Source organism: Pteropus vampyrus, unplaced genomic scaffold (assembly GCF_000151845.1).
Source record: "Pteropus vampyrus isolate Shadow unplaced genomic scaffold, Pvam_2.0 Scaffold66, whole genome shotgun sequence".
NCBI classification, from domain to species: domain Eukaryota; kingdom Metazoa; phylum Chordata; class Mammalia; order Chiroptera; family Pteropodidae; genus Pteropus; species Pteropus vampyrus.
Window position 1 is genome coordinate 5,187,121 of NW_011888847.1, and position 6,419 is coordinate 5,193,539.

At 49.2% G+C, this 6,419-nt stretch overlaps 1 long non-coding RNA gene across 1 annotated transcript in view; it reads left to right on the plus strand.

Annotated features, from left to right (window-relative positions):
* Positions 1-3,562: 3,562 nt before the first annotated feature.
* Positions 3,563-6,419, plus strand: part of LOC111740605 — a 24,571-nt gene continuing 21,714 nt past the window's right edge. Inside the window, exon 1 of the long non-coding RNA XR_002780681.1 lies at positions 3,563-3,844. This is a non-coding gene — a long non-coding RNA (uncharacterized LOC111740605). The remainder of the gene's footprint in view (positions 3,845-6,419) is intronic.

Below are 6,419 nucleotides of genomic sequence, written 5' to 3' on the forward strand. Positions count from 1 at the left end.
TCTTGTCCTATTCCCCAGCCTTCCCATGGCGAAGCCCCATCTTCCCCACCTCCAGGCTCTTAGAGAGCAGTCCATGTTTGTCCACTACCTGGGCTGTTGCCAAAGACTGCGGCTGCCCCCTGGGGCCCCAGGCAGGCCTGGGTCAGTCCCACCACGCTCAAGGGTACCTGGGTCTTGAGGGCAAGGAAGTGGAAAGATTCTCCCACTAAAAATGTGACTGTTGGTGGTGGCAGCAGAAATCCTCCTGAGACAATAGTGTTGCCAGCCGAGGGGGTGAGACTGTGTGGATGCGTCTCTGTGAGAACATGTAGGTGAGTGTGTGTGTGAGTGTGTGAGTGTGTGTGTGGGCACGCGCGCGCATGCACACACAGGAGTGACTGTTTGCCAGTGTGCGTGTGTGTTTTAGGGGGCGGTTGTGTCAGGCGTTATGTAATGGAGGCACTCCCTGGGGCCAACAAACCGCAGTGGTGTAACCGCCGCTTGGCTGGGCCACCAGAAGGAAAGGAGGGAAATGTAAACATATTCTGGGCCTTCCCCTGGCCCTCCACAATGCAGCTCTTCTGGTCCCCAATTCCCACCACCTTAAGCCCTGTGGGCTGGCCTGGAGGTAGTGATAATAGAGGCCCAGGAGGCTGAGGCCAGGGGTCATAAAAACTCTACAAGGACTGAATATAGCTCTTGATCCTGACCCAAAAGACAGGACAGAGAGAAGAGTCTAGCAGGGTCTACCTGGGCTTCTCCTGGGTGTGCCATAGGCGAGGCCTGCAGCCTTCCTCACCCACAGAGCTGTCCTCTATTTAATGCCCAGAAGTCTCTACCTACCATTGCCCTGCAGCGAACCAGTGTGGTCTCACTGCTCACCTGCTCCCATCTTTGTGTGGCTTCAGGGTGCAAAGGTATACCTCCTCCCTGCCCCCTAACACCTCATACCCAGCCCAGACACCTGCCTACCAGCTAACTCCCAGATGCTCAGCCCTTTAGCACCAGACCCAAGGCTCTCTCTTCCAGAAGCCTCCCCTGTCTGCTCCAGGCAATAGTCCTTTCTCTCTGCTCTAAACTTCTGAGGCATCTTTGGACATATAGCCTGACATCTGGCCATGTACAATCATCCTGTGTTTTCTAATTGTCCATTTAAATAATAATGGCCAGAACTTATGCAGTACATTCTCTGCCAAGCCCAGTCCCTCGAGGTGCTCTCATTATCACATATCATCCTTGCCCAAACCCTAGAAGGTAGAGTTCTTACCCTTATTACATAGCCAAGAACCCAAGCAGGGAGAGCATCAATGAGTTACCCATTACTACACAGCTACACCTAAAAGATTCTGGTGGCAGAGCCTTATTCATAACCTCCCATGGCTAAGCCCCACACTTCCAGGCTCTTAGAGAGCAGGAGTTGTTTCACCTCCCACCTTCCCTAATGTACAGCCAGCTGGGCACCCACAGATGCTCCTAAAAAGGCTGTGGCTTACTCAGTGGCCGGCATGTAGTTGGTGCCTTTTAACTGCTATTTGACTGTGTAACTGGTTGAACAGAATGGAATAGAATCTTTTACTCAGAACAATAGAGTGATATGTTAAGAACAGGGGTTTTTGGAGTTACACAACCATATGTTTGTAGGCAACTCATGAACTTCAGTTTCTTCATCTGCAAAATTCGGGAATGGCCATTGTGTCTTCTTCACAAGATTACTGAGGATTACACATAACACTGTGTATGACAGGCTTGGCTCAGTGACTGGCTTGGATCCCATTCAGTGGAATTGCTAGGTAAGCCTCATTCCCTGTTTCACAGGTAAGGAATCTGAGGCCCAGAGAAACACCTTTCCTGAGATCTTGCAGTGTTTGGACTGCAACTGCAAATTACTGATTCCTAGCCCAGACCCTTACCAAGACAGGCCAGCATTTTTCATCCATAACAATGTGAGTAGATGTGGTAGGGTCAATTGAAGGAAGATATCTTTCTAGACTTTAAAAAAGTTTTTGATTAGCTAGAGGATAGTGTCTTCTAAGAAAGATGGGCACCTGCATTTTCCCACCCCAGTGAGGGGAGGAGTTAATCAGGGAGGACTTTCAGGAGGAGGTGAGTATCAGTGCTACCCTGACCCTTAAAGGAGGAAGACACAAGGGCACAGGCTGCAATTACTTGGAGGCAGGTTTTCCAGGCCTCCATAGGCATGCCTCTCACAGGGCGAGGGGCCAGTGGGATGGGTCCTTCCTCCCATCCTCATTCACTTGAGCTTTAGACCCTTTGAGTAATGCCAACCCTACCACCTTCCCAATAAAATGTTAGCTCCAGGAATCTTTTCTTGTTGGTCTGCTTTACTGTGTCCCCAATGCTTAGAACAGAGCTTGGCACATAGGAGGCGCTTAACGAATACTCGAAGGAACGATTGCATTATCTCCTCCCTCCTGCCAATTGTACACTCACGCCAGGTGTCTTTATTCCTGCCCTGTTATGTCCCTGCCAGCAGTGTTCTCCCAAAGCCTTTGTTTGGCTGTATCATGCCACTTCTTGCAGAAAGGCTTTCAGGATTACACTTGCCCATGGCGCAGCCTCTCCTCTCTGACCTCATCACAGTGCAGATGGTGCCCAGCTAAGTTGTTCTTCTCTTAGCTCAGGTCGATTTCAGAGGAAGAAGGTGGGTGGGCAGGCCAGCTGCCTGGGGCTGTGTAGGAAGCAGGCGTGTGGATAGTCCAAGGCTTGGGAGGTTGAGGCTCCTGATACCTATGGTTTATCCAAAGGCAGGAGATAAGGCCTATACTTTCCTCTTTTGACTGCTGGAGCCTTTTGCTCCAACTTCAACCAACCCAGGCCTGTGGCAGGGGAGCATGCCGATGAAGCAAGAGGCTTCTTGTAACCTGGGTGGGCTGCTCAGGCCCAGGAAATCCAGGGACCCTGCAGCCAAGGCTTGCCTTGGGGGCTTCCAGTGGGCTGGGAGGTTCAGGGTCCCCTTGCCCTTGGGGTCCTTCCCTGAGAGGCCTTTGCACATGTTGTCGCCAAGCAGCCTGTGTGTCATTATGAGTGTACGGGAGGGCGGGAGAGAGAGAAAATTCTCTTCACCGAGGTGGAAATCCAAACCAGGGAGACAGCAAACTCCAGAAAGCTAGAAAGCAAAGATGACTCAGGAGACAGATGTGGTCCTGGCCAAAGTCGAAGACAGGGCAGGGCAGCAGGAAGGAAGGGGGAGCCCAGGGGAGAGGGAGAGGTGGCCTTCAGCTGGCTCTGTTGTCATCTCCCCACCCCCAGAGGAAGCATCTTGCCCGCTCACTCTGGCCTGTGAAGACCTGCAGCACTTGGCCCATGCCGTCACCCACCCTCAGGGCTAGAGGAAGGTCCAAGAAGTATAATGGCTGGCCTCCCTCAGCAGTAAAAGGATCTATTATACAAGGATTAAATGACAGAAAATATACCACACCTGGTACACAATGAGAAAACAAAGTCAGGGCCTCCCTCCCTCTCCACTTGGGCACCATCCCTGTAAACATTCCTGTGGTTACTCCTTCTGGTGAAGTCGCTATCCACAGGGAGCCTGCCTGGCACTGGGACTCAGAGGAGGAGGGATGCAGAGGGGCCTGAGATCCCCTCAGCCTGCCCTGAGTGGAGGGCAGGGTGTGAACTCTCACCCCTTGTTCAGTCTGGAAGGTCTCTTTGCCTCTCTTGGCCCCTATTCACCTGCTCCTTCTCTGCCCAGCTTCCTCCAGCCCTCCAGTCCCTGGACACTCCAGCATGGTCGTGCCTTCCCACAGCAATTACTGGCCACCTGGAATTCCAGAGCACAGATCTGGAAACTGACTGACTGGTTCTATCTCAGTTTTCCCACTTATCAGCTGTGCGGCCTCAGGTAAGTTTCTCAATCTCTCTGTGCTTCTGTTTCCTCATGTATTATTCCCCTGTTCCCTGGAGGTCCAAGGGGAAATTTTGTTTCATCAAATGGCGTCCAAGTTCCAGAAAGGTATAGGAAGCTCATTTATTAGACCTCACTGTCTTTTAAAAATATCTACCTCCACTTGAAGAGAGAGTTCCCCAGTGTTACAGGGGCAGAAACAGAGGTTCAGGGAAAGTGCATGCCTTGCCCCAGGCCACCAGGCCTCCCTGCCTCCAGGCCCGCCCTCTGCCAGAATTGGGTTAATTGCAACTTTACTTTCTGAGCTTGGAGGTCAGCTGGAAAAATTCCGGTCCTGTAGTGACCTGGGAGAGTGGGAAAAAGGTAAGCAAGCATTTAAAATGCTCTAAAAAAAGAGACTGAACACCACGTAGAGGCAGGTTTGCAGGGAACCAGTCCCACCACAGCACACCCGTGAAATGGCAGATTCCACGGGGCCCAAGAATGGGCTGGGTCTTCACGTGCTGATCAGAGGGACGTCCAGGTTGTGAGGTTAAGTTAAACGAGCAAGGGAAGGTTGTTACAACACAACCTCTTTTCCTGCACATTCTCTTTAACAGATACACATACACATGTGCTAGTGTGGGCATAACATTTTTTTCTGGCAGGCAACACAAGAAACTGTTAACTGGTTACCTTCACACAGAATTTGAAAAAGGGTAAAGTGGGGGAGAGTTTTACTTTTATTTTAAACCTTTCTCTTTTGTTTGACTTTCCTACCATGTTCACATATTATTATTATTTTAATGGCAGCAGCTGTTATCTGGGCACTAGGGATTATGAACCATTCTACTCTTGTAATATCAAAAAGAAAGATGTAATGAAAGTCGGTGGGAGAGGGGTTGTGGTTTCATTGAGTCTTGCTGTTGCGGGCAGGGCTTGACTGAGAGCAAGAGGCTAGAGGACCATGGATCCCAGAAAGGGGATGCGAAGTGGGGACGGTCCTGACTTGCCAATCTTTCCTCCGCCTCCCCCAGCTGGCACAGGAGGCTTTGGAGGAGCCCAGGGTAGCTCTCAAGTCTTGAAGCCCTGTCTCCCAGAGCCCAGGCTTTTTTCCTATGGGGTCGAGAATCAGGAACTCTTCCTGCCTGAGCTTTGCCTGCAGTTTGCATGTCTTACCACTGCTTGTCCAGCTTCCTGATCCTCTGGTCCCAGTCTTCCCTGGGAAGCTGGTGGAGCATGTTCTGTGGCCAAGTGCTCTCTGCCTAGTCCTGTTCTCTTGTCCTTTCATCTCCTACATCCCTACGGCCAATGCATGGACAGGAATCATACCCCACTGGCCAGTCCTGGAGGGCCTGCGGATCTGCCAGGGGATGCATGGTTGGAGAGGTGATGCCCTGACTCTCTCTTCAGTCATGGGCTGTGGAGCTCCTTAGTTTGCAGTCACTGCTGGGCCAGCACCAGGGTGAGGCAGCCTGTGGTCCTTGGCTTCACTCACCACTGACCACATGCCAAGCCATGACCCACATCCTAGTGGACAGAGACACCCCCACAACCCCTCAAGTGGAACAAGTACTGTGAGCTCCATTTCACAGGCTGTGAAACAGGTCCATGTTGGTAAGTGACTTGCTAAGGCCAATGGCGAGTCAAAGACAGAACAGAGCCTAAAATTCAGACATAGCTTCATCCTGGTTGCTTGACCCTCAATGGTAGGCTGATAAGAAATGAAGTTAATATGATCTCAGAATCACTTGAAAAAAAAAAAAAAAAAGACCCAGCTGAACATCATATATCATTAGGAACTGTGAATTAAAAGAACAATAAGATACCACTGTACACCTATTAGAATGGCAAAAATCCAAAATACTGACACCACCAAATGCTGGAGAGGATGTAGAGAAACAGTTACTCTCATTCGTTGCTGGTGGGGATGCAAAATGATACAGCCACTTTGGAAGGCAGTTTGGAGGTTTTTTACAAAACTAAACATACTATTTATGATCTAGCAATTGTGCTCCCTGGTATAAGTCATTCCAAATAACATGACTACACAAAAACCTTCACACAGATGTTTATAGCAGCTTTATTCATAATTGCTAAAACTTGGAAGCAACCAAGATGTCCTTCAGTAGGTGAATGAATAAATAAATTGTGGTATATTCCGATAACAAAATATTTAGTGCTAAAAGGAAATGAGCTATCCGGCCTTGGAAAAACATAGGGGAAACTTAAATGCATATTACTAAGTCAATCAGAAAAGACCACATACTGTATGATTCCAACTATATGACATTCTAGAAAAGGTAAAACTATGGAGACAGTAGAAAGATAGTGGATGCCGGCTGTTAAAGAGGAGAGATGGATGAATACGCAGAGCATAGAGGATTTGAGAAGTAAAACTGTTCTGTACGATACTACCTTAGTGGATACATCATTATACATTTTCCCAAACCCATAGAATGTACACCACCAGGAGTGAACTCTAATGTGAACTATGAACTTTGGGTAATAATTGTGTCAGTGTAAGTTCATCAATTCTAACATATGTACCACTCTGGTGAGGGATGTTGGTAATGTAGGAGTTGTTTGTGGT